Genomic DNA, 17161 nt, shown 5'->3' with positions numbered 1-17161 from the left:
ATTTTGGAGTACTCTCAACACAGCTCCATTGTAACACTCTTGAGAACAAAATCATCATGCTCTCATCATGCTTGTCGCCAAATGCTATTTTATGTTCACACCGACTCTACGTCACCAAAGCCGAAATCCGCTTACCCCGAACAACTTCTAGTTGCCACAATTATTAAGTATAATTACTCCAGTTTCGTAATCTTAAGATGTTTTTTCTCGAATATTACTTCAATCTCTTACAATTCCACCACGTTTTGTGTTGATACAAGCTCTACGGCGCCAAAAATCGTATGATATTACGACTTTTAGCCTGAAATATTATGATGTATGACTTCATGCTTGTAATATGCGACTGTAATCTTCTAAAACTTTAATGCTACTTGTAGTCCTATTATTTTTCTTTCTTTATTTGGATTGGATGTTGAGGAAGTTTCTGGCTCCGGCGCATGAATGAGAAAACATTCGATTGGGTGCTTCCATGTCATACTGAAATCTGTCGCAGAAAGATCAACGTAACGATCTTTTTTGCGGCGAGAAATTTTAAAGCGCAACATCCTGGGGTGCAGCATATTTTGTCAAACTGCCGATATCGCGTCATGCCTGACACCACTTTTCGTGAGGCCGACTGTTGCCCTTCCAAGCGCGGTTACATTGACTTTGTATGAGAAAAAAATTCATCCGGTCTTAAGGCAGGTGACCTCTGCACAAGCCGAACAATCCTATACTTGACACTGACTAACGATTTGACAAATCACAAAGTCATATACTATATACCAGGGGTGTCAAACTCGGGTTGGTTCGCGGGCCGCATTAACGTGAACTCCGGAGCATTTTAGATCTAATATTTAGATTTTTTTTAAAAATTGGATTAAAAGAACTGGATCAAAAGCCCTAAATAGTCAGTTTTTATAGATCTAACGCAATGTTTATTTGAGCTTTTTTTCTTAGTAATGGAAAATTTCTTTTAATCATGTATTTCATTTCAAATGGAAACAAAATATATTTTTTAATTATGTTCAATATTAAAGTAGAAAACGGAAAATATCTATACATTTATTTTTAGATCTTACAAAATACACTTTGAACTAAAAACACAAAATAAATAAAATTGGATTGAAAATATTGCAATGATTGATTTTAAAAAGGGGAAAATCAGGAAATGTAATGTTCATCATTGAATTGGATTGGATAACTTTATTCATCTCGTATTCGGGAAATTTCGTTGTCACAGTAGCAAGAGGGTGAGGATGCAGAAATAGGAAAGGCATTTTAGACATAAATAGATAGGTAATAAGTAAGTTAATAAATAAATACATTAATAAATTTATAAATAAATAAGTGTGTTGCTGAAGTGTATATATATATATATATACATACATACTATATATATACATATACACATACGTGTACATATACCTATACATATGCATACACACATACACATATAAGCACATATATACATACATACATACATACACATAGATGTACATGCATGCATACGGTAGGTCTTAACACTCAGCCATTTTTTGTTAAAGAGCCTGACAGCTGATGGGAGGAAGGAATTCTATCTATTCATTTTCCATATTCCATCTAAAATCATTTGAATTTGATCCTAAAACAGAAAGTCGGCACTCATGATTTACTTTCTCGGGCCGCACAAAATGATGCAGCGGGCCAGATTTGGCCCCCGGGCCGGCACTTTGACACGTGTGCTATATATCATATCTATTCTGTAGGTTCGATGTTGGATATGTTTAGTCATTTTGCCAGTAAAAAGACAAAACAATTCTCTTTTGCAATGAAATTGGCATCATGCCACATCATTTACATGTGGCAAATCCAAATGAAAGGAAAAAGTTTGTCAATAAAAGAGCTCTTAAAGCATTTTCCAGCATAAAATAACATTTTCCGCATCGCGCCGTACTGTCCACATCTTTTGAGCACTCGTAAAACGCAAACAAGAAATGTGCTTTGCAACAGAACTTGAAAGAATATCATGCGCGTCAAGTTCCAGGACAACTCAAAGGAAATATTTTTAGATAAGCAACACACTTTCATTATTATCAAAGATGTTATCTTCATGGAATGAAGTTCTGTATCCTTCTCTCTGAGACACCAATGCCGCTTTGAAGTTACTTGCGTCTTGTTGCTTCTTTTCGTGGTATTAATGCCATTTGCTGCTTCTGGACTTCAAAGCGCATCCATAAAATAGAACGGCAAGATGTCAGTTTATGATCGTGTTGGGAGGAAATGCAGTATTGCAGACCTGTGTTATCCAAAGCACACTCTTTAAATGTAATATTACTGGAAAAGGGGAATGTATGTTAAACAATTCTCTAATATTTGAAAATGTCTTCATTAAAAACTAAGGTAATTAGTCTGCCTTTACAGAAGACGATACAAAATGGAGAATATTTACTGTTGACAAACTGAGACCAGAGAATTCAATCATTTGAAATCAAACAATTGATTATTAGTTGTTGATAGATCGATTAATTTTGCATCTTTAACATTTTCTAAACTCCAACAAATGCATGTCACCAAAAAGTTGCTAATATTAAATGCTAGAAAATACTCTAAACAGAGTACACAGTAAGTATAGTGTAAAACCTCATGGCAAACACTCGCTTAAAAAGAATTGCATGGTAGCAGCGTAGCAGCGATGCCAATAATAAACTTCGTTCTAAAAAAAGCATTGCATGAAAAAAAATTGAAATGCTGATATTTCCTCTTAATCACAACCTTTAGAGGTTTCTAAGTCCAACTCTAGTCGATTTGTTTTGCGTGTCAGTATAGTTTTCTTTGTAGCAAAGATTTTCAAATGAATTAGATGAACTCAAGTGATTTCCTCCCTGATCATCTCTCTTTGCAAATAGTCAACATTATAAACATCTACAACTCCTAAAATTGGAATTTGTCAAGCCTGTGTTTGAAGAAAAGGATATTTGTGACATTAAAGATCTCTGTTGTAGATGTGTTTGACAGGGCTTCTTTCAAGCAGTATTTAGCCAATACCCATCAATATTGTTAGACCATTTAAAATAATACAAAAAACAATGCAATCACTAAATGAAAATTATCAATTATTTCGCACTTAATGTTGATTGTCAACTGTCGCCTTTTCTTTGCAAAACTCTGCCGATCCATTGTTGTTTATTTTGTATGTAAATGTAGTATGTGGGGAAAAAAACGGGGGGGGGGGGGGGGGGGTGAAAAGCTCCGCCCCGTGCTCGTGGATATATTTTGCACACGAAACAGATGCGGCAAGACAGTGCCATGGCCACCTGGCTTGGTCACTTCTCGAAATTTTGATCGTATCTAGGGCGAATTATTCGTTCAAAATTTTCATCGTATCTCGAGCATCTCGTAGGTAGAGCTGATCGTAGGTCGAGGTACCACTGTAGTTGCCAAGTTGTTTGATTTACAGCGCCCAAAAATCACCATGGTACTGAAAACGCTTAAATATTGGATGGGACGTGATCTTGCGACCAAATCCGATTCAGTTCGATACTTCAAAAATAGCTGTACCGGGGCACCAATACTGCATATCAGATCGGGACATCACTTGTGAAAATAAATTGAATGTCTAGCGCCGTCAATTGGAGCCAATGCGTTAATGTTGGCTGATGCTGTTGCCCGGAGAGTGGTACTTGCTGCTATCGGCAGCAGGTAGCCTTGATTTTTCCAACATGCTTTGTCTGGCAGCAAGGCAGGGGGCAGGATGCTCGGGGGCAGCCAAGCAGAGGGTGAACGCCGATGTGTCTCTCCCTTCTCCCTTGCTGCCGGGGGAAAGAAAATACCTGAAGCTGTAGCTTAATGCTGACATTTTTGGCATGCGCATCTGGATCCTAGTCTATGTTTGATCTTGTTGCGTCTCCCAGCCAACTAAAACACCGCGAGTCTCAAAGGTTATTACATTTTAGTGTGTAAGGTATGTTTCCACATAAACCCCTGTCCTCCCGCCCCCTCCTAAGAAAGCTGCTGCTCTTTTCCAAGTAGACTTCATTTCGCAATCCTTGGATCAGCCAGGGGAATATTCTTTTTTTTTCCACTAATGGGTGGGGGATATGTTATGGGCATTTCCAATCGCGCACGTTCCATCTTCACTGATGTCTGGGTATGCAATGAGATCACTGACTACTAAGGCCACTTCAACATTCCCGCATGTTGTCTCTTTCAATATTTGTGAATGGAGGTTTCTTATTTATTTTCAGAAAGGCTCACGATCCCTCCGTAGGATTAGAGAAAAAAATATGTGAATGAGTGGTAGAAACTTGAGTTCATCTCGAGAGAGGTCAGATTTCGACCTGATCTATATTCCAAAGTAGAATCTAGAGGGGAAACTAAAAGCAGTACAGTACATGGTTTGTAATAAATCTTATATCTGACATTTTTGTTGCTTGTGGAGAACATAAATAGCAGTACCATAACTGAAGCATTTAGTGTGCAATTACTTTTTTTTCCAGTTTGGCATGTAACTCTTCACACTGTGATGCAATGTGGATTCAGCTTGGTCCTATTGGAAAGTTGCAATCATTTAGTGTGTTGTTCTTATATTTATGTATAAAAAAAGAACAACAATGTAAAAAACACAACAACAAAACCGCAGACATTCCTCTGAATGTTTAAAAACCTCAAACTCACTCCACATTCTTTAAGCTGACACCCTGCTAGGTTGGAGGCATGTAGAACGAAACCACACACACCACAAACCTCTCAACTTCCTGAAGACTTAAACTAACGTGGAAAAAAAAGACAATTTGATGCTGCACAGGCACTGGCATTGTTTTCTCATTGCGTGCTTGTAGGTAAGTCTTTGACATTGATATCCATCCTCCTTCCTTGTATTTTCACCAACCCCTGTAGGAGTTAGTTATCCTTTTCTCTGCACTGCGTTTCCCCCTTTTCGGGACCCCAAGAGCTCTTACACGTGTAGGTATCGCTTTTACTCAGCTCATAAAATGCCATAGTTCCATCTGAAAGTGGTTAGCTGTCGAAACACTCGAGCGACTTCAAAGTTTAGAAATGGGTTGTGCAGACAACGCGAGCTCGCCATGCTGCCTGTTCATCACATTGAGTCCCTCCAAAGGGGGTTAGTTAAGGGGGCAGCACAAACCCATTCCCGTCATCCGAACCCTCAATGCTCTACTTTAAGAGGAAGTGGCTTATTTACGTCCCTTACAAGGGGATTTGAATTTGGGTGAAAAAGGAGAACTTTTCGCTCATGTTCAGAAGAATATGCCATGCAAAGGTTCTGATGATATATTAATACAACTGAAGACTTTGGTGTTCTTTTACTTTATGTATATGGAGATGATGAAAGAGCGCTGAATGAAGCCTCTGTTCTTATTTCTTCTGAAGGCGGCCTTCTTTTCTTCCCCCACCCATTTCTTCCCTGAGGCCCGTCCACTTCAAAAGCTGACCTAACCTTGCGTGCCATGTAACGTGTTTACCTAAAGTCTCATTTCAAATAAACAACAGTCCTCCTGAAGGGATGCCTGGCCCCTCACTGAGAACCTTTCAAAGACACCATTTGCTTCGCAGGAGGTGTTCCACAAGAGTGTGCTCTCTTCAAAAATAAAGGAGAATGATTTGTGGAAATAAAAGAATTAATAAAAACAGAAACATATTACAAATGAAAAAAAAATACTGGGTTGCAGCATTTTTTTTACAAAGTAATACATTAGTACTTACATTACTTAATATTTCCTAATTATTCCATTTGCACGCTTGTTCAGTGCAGTCCACTATTAACATAATTGAACCACCCCGCAGATAGTCTTGTTAAAAAAATTAAATTTCATTTTCTGATGTGTAATCTTAGAGAAATTTGTAAAGAAAAGCAGGTATTTCCAATAGGTGGCTGGCAGAAGCAGCAGCAGACATTTCATCAATGCCTGCATTATTTTAGCCAATCAAACGCGAGTTCCTCCTCATACATATCATATACATAAGGCTCCATGTTTTATGGGTGTTGTGATTCAATAGGGATGAACTCCATCACTTGGTGGGATCTTTAAGTGCAGGACCATTCGACTCACCTCACATTAAAGTGCACTTTGAAATAACTATAGATTGCTCAATTTTCAACGCTTGATTGTACTGAACGTCAGAGATGCAGGAATTTACTGCAGAGTTAAAAATAAATAAATTATTGGTAAAAATCGACATCTAACCTGGATCTTTGCCACATTAATACGGTTTATTATAAACTAAATTATAAATCTGGCAAAAATTCAGCAAGTTAAGATTATTATAGTAGAGTAAATCACTCGCCTTACGTCCGCTACAATAGAAGTCACCATAGAAGTCTCCTTTTGCAAGATGCCCACCAGTTAGGTATGCCAGCGACTCTTCCTTTAAGGCAAGGGTGTCAGACTCGGAGTGGTTCGCGGGCCGCTTTAACGTCAACTTGATTTCACGTGGGCCGGACCATTTTAGATATAATATTTAGATTTTTTTTTTAATAAATGGATTAAAAGAACTGGATTAAAAGCCCTGAATATTCAGTTTTTTACAGATCTAAAACAATGTTTATTTTAGCTTTTTAAAATATATTTTTAGATTTTACAAAATGATTTTTGAACTAAAAACACAGAAAAAAATGATTAGAAAATTACAATTATTGATTTAAAAGGGGGGAAATCAAGAAATTTAATATACATCTATACTCTATCTATACTATCCTATCTATACCCGGGTATATTAAACGGCAGGGGTATATTAAATGGCGCACAAACGGGAGGCTGAAAAATGCAAAAATCATTTAATATACCCTGGTATATTAAACGGCAAAATACGGTAGGTGTTTTCTGTCCCTTAAACGAGAAAATACTTTCAAATGTGCTCTTCAAAATTGGAGTATCCACGTTCTCCCTGTGAATGTCGTTTTTTTTTTTCAGAAAGTCCAATTTCTTCTCATGTTCCAAAAACATGCATGTTGGCTTCATTGAAGACTAAATTTTCCATGGATGTGAATGTGAGTAGTTGTTTGTCTATGGATGCCCTGCGATTGGCTGGCAACCACCGCCCAGAGTCAACTGGGATTACCCCTAGCCCTACTACCTAAAACCTCAAAAGAAAATGGCTAGATAATTTGTGAAAAGTCTTATTTTTAGATTTATTAACTCTTTGCTTATTTAGCTCAATACTATAAAAGTACTTAAATGAAAGTAGTGAAAGTTTAGGCCAAACTATCCACATATGTAGTCTGAGTAAGGGCCTTGTCTATAAACCAGCACTACTTGGGCTTGTTGATGGGGGCCTGGCAGATTCTATCATTTCAAGAATGCCACTGTATCAGAATATCTGAACTTTTACCCTCAGTGTCATGCGCTTGGCTTTGAGGACTCCTCTATCCTGGTACTACCTGATTATCTCGAATAGCTTTTAGCCCAGCCCCCCATCCCACCCCTCTTGTACATCATCATCCCGTGCTTCTTTTCCAGCCTTTCAAGAGCTTTTATCAATACTCCAAGTGTCTCACTTTGTACTTTTAAGTGGACTGTCTCTAGACTTTCTGCTCAGCCAGACTCGGCTGGCCTTGCGGATTGAGCATCTTAGATAAGATTAAAAAAAAAAAAACAGCAAGCGGATTCAACTGAGTCTATCCAAAGCACAGCCGGGTGGACTCGGCTTGCAATAATCGAGGCTTTTAAAAGCTGCGGCAGTTTCACTTGCGCTCTGCTGCAAAAGCTGAGAGGGAGGCGGACCTGCGCCAAACTGCCCCCTGCACTATTGCCTTTTCATCTCCGCTTTTGCCATGGATGAATTACGTTCCTGAATTTCGCACTCGGGGAGCGTCTTTGGCGCACATACAGCTCGCCTGTTAGGTCACAGAAGTGCACCCTGTCAGAAGAAGCAGACAAAATTGGGGAAGTGCCGTGTTTAAAATGTAGGCTCGCGTTTTGTACATAGGCTGGACAATTCACAGACATTCATCGTCATGTGCGTACCCCCACCCATCATTTCCTTTGAGAATAATTCATCAAAAATTTGGTTAAGATTTTTGACTTAGTTGCATCGGTCACTGACTTCACAATTAAGTTTGTTTTTCTATGTCCAATGTGTTCAAATCAGTGATTCCCATCCACTGTGCCACAAGAAACATCAGGCAACTTAATCACTTGCTCCAATTGCTCCAAAATATTTTCTAAGAGGTCTTCTATCACTGTTGAGGTTTCAAAGTGACAGACAGAATTTCTTCCCACATCCTAAAAACATGCATGGTAAGCTGGTTGAACACTCTAAATTGCCTCTAGGTGTGAATGTGAGCGTGTAGGGCTGTCTGTCTCATTGTGCACTGCAATTGGCTGGCTATCAGAAAGCATTGACAACACTTGGTTTGGGCTTGTGATGACAACTATTTACAGTTTAAACAACAAACTTTTTAAAAAATCAGACCAAAACACTTTCTGCCTATAACGCAGAGATTCAACACTCACTTGTTCTCAGCACTTATTTTCAAACAGATTTCATGTATTTAGAAGAAAATGATCAAATTGAATTTACAGCATCTTTTAAGTACTCTTCGTCTAGATCACATGTGTCAAAGTGGCGGCCCGGGGGCCAAATCTGGCCCGCCGCATCATTTTGTGTGGCCCGGAAAAGTAAATCATTAGTGCCTACTTTCTGTTTTAGGATCAAATTAAAATGAAGAGTATAGATGTATATTAAATTTCCTGATTTTCCCCCTTTTAAATCAATAATTGTAAATTTTTAATCCATTTTTTGTGTATTTTTAGTTCAAAAATCCTTTTGTAAAATCTAAAAATATATTTAAAAAAAGCTAAAATAAACATTGTTTTAGATCTATAAAAAAACTGAATATTCAGGGCTTTTAATCCAGTTCTTTTAATCCATTTATTAAAAAAACATCTCAATATTATATCTAAAATGGTCCGGCCCACTTGAAATCGAGTTGACCTTAACACGGCCCGCGAAACAAACCCGAGTCTGACACCCCTGCTCTAGATGGCAAAAGGTAAAAATACCTTGTGGATCAACCTTTTGTCATTCATACAATATTATATACAGTAATTCTAGTTGTATGGTCAACTAAACAGCTCTAGATTTTACAGTAATTAAATTTGCTTGTAAACTGAATCAAGATCATTGACGTTTTAGTATGCTGTGCATAATCTTTCTGACATTGTTGTTTGGTGGTATGCCGGCTGTGGGAAACTCTGCCTTACCTCCATGGGAGAATGCCTCCTAACAACGAGGGAAATTGTTCATGTTACAAATCAAGGCATTCCGTCGTGTCGTCTAAACATGGCAGACTCTTGCTCTAAATCCTGTGCCCGCAAATCATCAAAAACACACTTGCCATTGACTCTTAGATGACCCATTTTCTATAACCGGCCTTGTGAGAAACTTTGCAGCATTAATTCAACCCTGTTCTTGTAGGGTCAAACATTTTTGTGGTCTTCTCTAAATGTGGTGGTGGCAGTCAGGGAGTTACTCAACAAGTAAAGTGTGTCTAGAGACAAAACAGTGGAGCGTCTTTAGGTTTGTCTTTTTTTTTCTCCGTTGTGGCCACTGGCTACCATTTAAATATAATGTGCATGAAATACAATGTTGTGGTTATCATGTCGCTGGGGCTCCTTACGGTAAATTATACATAAATTTATTTTTTTGTCTGCACTTATGCCCATTTTTGGCCATAACCTATTATTTCTTGTACACATTCACCCAATATTTGTTGAGCTCGTAATTCTAACATTCTCCCACAAGTTATCATTTCATAGACTAGAAATTCTATATTTCGAGCACATGCTGTACCTATTTCCTTGCCACAAAATAGTATTTCATATTCTGTGGCCACACTTTAATAGCTTTGAAGTACGCATGTAACCTCAGAAGAGACACACATTTTGTGTGGATCATCCATCTTGCTTTTCTACTTTGCCATCCAATTGGCTGGCCATCAATTTAGGGTGTCCCCTGCCTGGTGCCCAGAGTTAAGGCTCCAGCACTCCCTGCGGCCCTTGCGAGGAGAAGAAAATGAATAAATGATTGAATACTTTGCTTATTGCCTTCTGGTTTTCTTTTGTTTTTCTGATGGCCGAATGTGGTAATGGCGCCAAGTTACAGTACATCTGACCGTGTCCGTTTGCCCAGTGTACCTCCCAGATGAAGTATGGAAGGTTCATGCATGCTACATTACTCGCTGATTGGTCAAGGATGCATGAGCGCCTCTCATCAATGGCAGTCATTTGGATCTGCACTTCTCTCTAAAGCTATCCGTTGGGAGCGCCGGCAAGTGGACTGTAGAGCTGCGGTCCTGACCGTGAAACCGGCATGTTCCGGAAACGCGGCGGGGAGCTTATCCAACAGCCCGCAAGCCGTTAACAGCAGGAGTTGCCGCAATCCTAAATACTCATTGTGGATCACGTAGACGAGCATCCGTCGAGTGTGTGCGCTATTGCTGTTCTTATGCGTGCAGCTGTCCTTCCCGACGTGGTTTGTTTACAATACTCAGTCACTCACAGAAGCGCTGAAACACCCATGGTCCCAGCAGCTCCCTCCCCCAACCACAGAACCTCACCCTTATGAAGTGTCGGGTCTGCTTTTTCAAAGGCGAGACTGGAATCCCACGCAGCTTAACAAAACAAGTGGGCAAAACAGTGGTGTCGACTCTTATCTCGCAGGTGAGAGCAATTACAACTGACTTCTCCATGCTAGACAGACAGCTGGGAACCTGACACGTACTACCACGAGTGTCCTTACGGGTGAGAGTGATGGTGTTGAAATGCGGCAGAGGATGATGAGGGTGCTTACAAATTCTTGTTTACTCCTTCTTACTTCATTTTACACACTGCTTTGAGTGTCCCGCAGATGCTGTTTATTTGTAATATTTAGTGGCACACCAACAGATTCCAGGCTGCCTAAAGTACGGTACAGGAAACTCCACTTCACCCGCGGTTGTCCATTGACAAAAATATAACTAATGTAACAAAGACGATGAATCCACTCAAATTCTGGCTAATAGGAAAAAGTCAATTGGTTGTTTTTATAACAAATGTGCCTTCACCCTTAGTTCCTGGTCTTCTATTTTGGGGGGCTGGGTGGGTGAGTGGTTAGTGCACAAGTGTCAAAGTGGCGGCCCGGGGGCCAAATCTGACCCGTCGCATCATTTTGTGTGGCCCGGGAAAGTAAATCATGAGTGCCGACTTTCTGTTTTAGGATCAAATTAAAATGAAGAGTATAGATGTATATTAAATGTCCTGATTTTCCCACTTTTAAATCAATAATTTACATTTTGTAATCAATTTTTCAGTTTTTAATTCAAAAATCATTTTGTAAAATCTAAAAATATATTTAAAAAAAAGCTAAAATATACATTTTTTTAGATCTATAAAAACCGAATATTCAGGGCTTTTAATCCAGTTCTTTTAATCCATTTATAAAAAAATATCTAAATATTATATCTAAAATGGTCCAGCCCACGTGAAATCGAGTTGACGTTAACGCGGCCCGCGAACCAACCCGAGTCTGACACCCCTGGGTTAGTGCATCAGCCTCACAGCTCTGGGGTCCTGGGTTCAAATCCAGGTTGGTCCACCTGTGTGGAGTTTTTAAGTTTCCCCGGGCCTGCGTGGGTTTTCTGCGGGTACTATGGTTTCCTGAAAAGTTTAAGATGAGCTTGCAAATATCCAACAGTGTTTTGCAACAACAGCTTGGCCTATATTTAAAATTTGCAATATGATTATGCAGTTGTGCAGTGCAGTTGTGCAGTTTTGCCAGGGGCATCAATAATTCCCAGTTGTTCACTGTATGCTTTTCATATGAATCCTGTTTCTCTTTTAACAGCAATGTCACAAAAGAATTTGTCACTCAGTTACGATAGAACTAACATAAAATTGAAACCGGGCAGATGCTGCAGTGTAGCGCAACAGAATAGCTGGGATTGTTTTTCCATCGCCATGTCACACCTTGGTCACTTGTTTATACTGGCTGCAGGCCTGTCAGTTTGCCACTTTTGCTGTTATTCTTCACGACATATTTGTTTTAGTTTCAGGGCAGATTAATTAATTGCCAATTTATTGGTTATTACTTTTATTAACTATTGGTTTTGCCTTTAGGTTACGAGTACACTTGTGATTGTTTTCTCTTTGTTTTAGTTGGACCTAGTTCAGAGGTACCATTTTGTATAGGGCATTCTTACCCAAGACTGACATTTGCTGTTGTTTTTGTTGAGTAACATATCTAAACAGTCAGCACCCCAAGTCCTATAGCTCATCAGTTCCTCTCTCACTGCTTACAATTGAAAATTAGGTTCAGTGAGCACTCTAAATTGACTGTGTGGGACTGGTTATTTTTCTATATATTCACTTGGGATTAGAATTTACATTTCAATTGAGAAATGGGAATTAAACTCAAAGACACTGGATTTGTCTTCTTGCCCAGCAAGTTATTTGTGTAAGGTTCCTTTGGTCTGTTGATAGGATGGCTTCACTATGTCACGCTGCTATGATATCATATTATTTTGCATCAGGGTTTCACAGGTACGGTTGTCAAAAAGTGTCAAAAGGCTCACTTCAAGGAAATTTTCTTCTTCCACTGATCACTGGAATGTGCGTGGAATCTTTACTTTTTAGCTCTGAGTGGCACTCTGAGTGGCGGGCAGACAACTTGATTAAAGAGCTCTTTCCACGAAAACCTTCAAAATGAGACAAGAGTGTCTCCGCTTGACTTATAAGAGGTGGAAACCCTTCGGGTCCTCATGGGATTGGTGTCCACGCCAATTCAGACGCAACCTGGCAGTCTGAGATCTTCTGTGTTGTTTAAAGGACCTATGGAATGTGGAACAAATCTGTTCAGCTTTATCAGCCTGGATGCACTCCCCATTGGCTAAGCTTAAGAGCCCGGGGCCCGCACGGGACCTTACAGAATTTCACATGGATGCCACAAACAGAGGCACATCCTGTTTGAGGCAACGCGCCTATCCTGTTCATTGCTTGGCGCCTCCTTCTTGTTTGACGAGATGATTGTGTGCTCAAATGCTGTCTCGTGTGTCTTACCTCCGGTTTGTCTCTATATCCTTCCGCAAAACTTATGAACCCATTACCTAATATACATCAAGGTCATCGAAAGTGCTTCGCGTAATGTGGAGTGTGTAAAATATATAGAGAGACTAATTCATTTTTTTGTCTTGCACTGACAATGTTCATCCAGCCCTTTATTAGTGAACATATTATATTTGATAGACAAGATAAACGCCTGTTAAAATTTAGATAAGTGATACAGGGAAGTCAGTAAAGTTTATCTGAGGTGTGCAATTGAAAATTTGGCAAAATCATTTGGACATAGTAGTCCCCAAAAGTCAACAGTTGGCACATAATACATGACTAATGCACTCCTTTTATATGGAGTTGCATATTAAAAAGAAAACATTAGATCTTGCATATTCCAAACGTGGATAAATTCATTCATTCGTGACGCAGGTGTACGTTCGGAGGAGGGCAGCTGAGACCCATCTCATTAGCAACAAAGGGTACCACAATGAAGATGTTCAACATCTTCCCGAATTAACAAGCAGCTATGATAGGTCACTTATATTAGCCAAGGCTGTCGGCACCACACTTACGTCCTAATGAGACTCTAATGATTGTTAAGTGAGTCAGATATACATGTATATCTGCCACAGAAATATTATATAGAATAGTGCATCTACGAAAGATCCAATTTTGTTGTTGACTGTTTTCATCGGAAGAATCGTCAAACAACATTCATTGGATTAGACAATGGCTGTCAATCTAATTACTGACCAATCCAAATCTGGGCACAGTATGACGTATTGGTTTGTGGAAGAAAAAAACATTTTTTACTTTAAGAAACATTTATTGATTTTATTTGCTCCTCTTGGTGAAAAATTGAGTGTATTTATCACAAAACGTCTGAAATGGAGCTATTTACAAGAACCGCTTAGCACTCCGCCATTTGTTCAAACAGATGGTGGCTTCTTGGAAATGTCACGTCTGCAGCTCCCACCGCTGGCTCAGACCTCGGAAGGTTAAGAGCTCGTGAGAGGACTTGAGGTTGTCAAGACGGACCTGTGCAATGAACCAGGAAGAGTCGTAAAGACCTGCTGGGCTATATTTGACCCCTTTAATGATTAAATGCGAATTTATGTGCCTGTTATTTATTGGAAAGGTACTACTTTAACTCTAAACAAAAATAATGCAAGAGCATATGTGCCAGCCAAATTAAATCTGTAAACTAAATTTGCTTTGTTGATCAAATACTTCATATGGTGAACTACTATTTAATACCGAAAGAGACTCAGTTGAATGAGTTCTGTGGTTTTCGGGTAGCAGCAGGATCCACTGTACTTTTGACAGCTGAGGAAATGTCCTCCATTATATCACGTTGCTATCAAGCTATCACGCCAGCTGTAATGAAGCAGAACTGATTACAGCATCGTTGACAGATGCATGGCGGCCACCTAGCAGCGATAATCTTTGTTTATGTCGTCCAGCAGGTCAAATCAAAGTAAGGGGATAAACAGGTTCGGAATGGGAAGAACGGCGGGCTTAGAAGATATCTCACTTGTAGGGTAACAGGTGACTTTTAGTGGTTTAGGTGCGCTTATGTCAGTCGCTGAGCATTCTCATCAAAACCCCCCCAAGCCTATGCCCCACTCCCTCACAGCTGTTGTTATACAAGGACCGAAGAGGCTTCACCCCTGTGATTCATGTCCTGCCAAGAGAGAGGTTCTGCCTCCTGTTTGACCTCAAACAGAGTCCCGCTGGCCTGCGAGAGTCATACCTCGGCCACATGGAGTCTGTCCAGATGACAGCGCGGTGTTCTGTTCTCATCTCAATGCCATTCAGGCAAAGACATCTCACAGCAAACTGATGCATTGATAAAATTCCCCATTAAATGCCCCCTGTATTTCAAATTCTTTACCTGACTTGACCATGGCACCCACCAGAACATGAAAAAAAAGTGAAATTAAAGCAGGTGTAACGATGGCAACCGAATGACACAAAAACAGATATTTCTTTTCTTTTAAGCAAGCATCCTGGAATGGATCATACTCAAACTTAGAGGTTCAACTCTTGCCATCCAATACTAGCTGAGGCCAAAGTTCTGTGTTGACTCATCACCATAATTACCCTGACTCGGTCTCCAAGTTGAGGCTTTGGTCAACCACTGGGAAAGAAGACTCGTACGTCTGCTATCGCTTCATTGTTCTTTTAGACTCAAGAGCAAGAGCTTTTTGTAACCCTCTTACTTCTTCCTTCCCCCAACGTCTTCCCTTTCACTAAACACTTACATCTGGTTTTGAGTCAAAGCCAAGCTGGTTTCTCCTGGAATGGAGGTCTTTTATTCCTCACTGGCCTCCCCTGCTCTCCGGTTTCATCATGCGGTGACGACTACGCCGTACGTTTACAAAGTGGTGTTCCTTTCTTCACACTGACACCACCGGAGCCACGTTTCCGTTAGTAATTAGCCTTCCCCGATCACACGCAATCAGTGCTGGCCCTCGACATAGGCGAGCTGGCAGTTGCAGAGGCCGCCATCTTGTGGAAGGGGCACAAAATTGCTTTAGGGGACAAAATGTTAGGTTTCTCGAACATTTTCTAACATAAGTATATTTCAACCCCACTGCTACATCAACGCAATAGAGTTTGTCAAAACACTTTGGTTTTGTAATTAAAGAGTATACAGTATAGTACATTAAGTAGTGTACAGCCCAGGTACCTATAATACAATTACATAACCATGTTAATTTATGCACGATAAGAATAGCATGCTGGTGTGTAATGGAAACAACTATATAGACCTAGAAAAAACATTATTTGAGAGATTAGTTGCACTTATAAATTATCTGCAGCCACAACAGAAGGTGAGGCAGACAATCCTCTTCAGTCATCTTCACCCACAGAAGATTTTTAGTAGAACATCCATGCAAATTGCCATAAATGAAGATTCTTTTTCCTGTAGTTTTCTTTAACATAGTGCCATTTTTTTCTTTTTCTCTGCCATACTAAGGTAGAGAAGCACATCCAAATAATAATAAAAGGCAATATTCACAAAATATAGCAAATATTTAAACAAAATACGTCATCATTTTGGTTGTGGGGGGCTCCTAGCATGCTGTTTTGCCAAGGGCATCTAGTCACCCTTCACACAATTAACAGTCCATTGAAGAGCCTCAACGATTTCCCTTGGCACCTTCCCCGAGATGTCAGGTGGCATTGCGTATGTGTCATATTAGACACTTCTGAGGAAATGACTAGGATGTTGTTCATTAAACAAAAGGGAGCTGCATTGTACACGTTGTGTGGATACTAATTTCACAAGTTCAGAAAACCACATTGACTGGAAAATATGAGAAAGCCTCTTGATGATATCTGGATTTTTTTTCTTCTTCTCCTGCATCCAGTATGTTTGGACTTGGATATATACATACCCCGTGCTGTGTAATTTGTATCCTGAGGTGAGAGGAACTGTTCAGCCAATCTTTCGCACTAGCCCCGCCTGTCTGTTTTTTTCTGTGAAGATTTTCAAAACGTGCTTTGCGCATCATATGTTATAAAGGAGGGCTATGCGTGCATGTTTTAAGTAGGTAAGCTGGGTGCTGGCGTGGGGAGTGGGTGGGGGCGTAAGAACAAAGATGTGTACTGTTTTCCAGTGGGAGGATGGGTGGGATGCTAGCGTAGATGGGGGATGTCTGATGTCACCTGGTAGGGAGCTATGAAAGCCTACCCCGGTTGCCTTAACCCACATTAAAGTCTGCGAGTAGAACCTGTAGGGAATCTTGGCAGAGGTGCTGCATTAAGCAAGAATAGACATCACACACTTTTTAGGCTCTCGCTTTTGGCACTATGCCGAGAAGACACTTGTTAAGACGTTAGTCCTGTCAGTGCGTTGACTTGTCCTTGTCAATCCTGCACATGCGCCTTGTCATCCGTCGTCTTTTTACTCTGGATACATTTCATGGCTTTCAGGTGGAAAACAAGAAAGCCCCAGACTTATTTGTGGCGCCCTACCGAGCATCTTGTGATCTGATAGAGAAAGAATGGCAGCGGAGAGATGCCAGAAGGCGGTTAATTACACATGTGGCCAACACATTTGCAGGCCGACACCGTGGGCGATGTAGATGGTGATGCCATGTGTTGAGATTTTAAACTGCAGACTGCGGTCAGACACCGTCCGC

The sequence above is a fragment of the Stigmatopora argus genome, chromosome 4, assembly GCF_051989625.1.
Source record: "Stigmatopora argus isolate UIUO_Sarg chromosome 4, RoL_Sarg_1.0, whole genome shotgun sequence".
NCBI lineage: Eukaryota > Metazoa > Chordata > Actinopteri > Syngnathiformes > Syngnathidae > Stigmatopora > Stigmatopora argus.
This window is presented reverse-complemented; position numbering follows the sequence as displayed.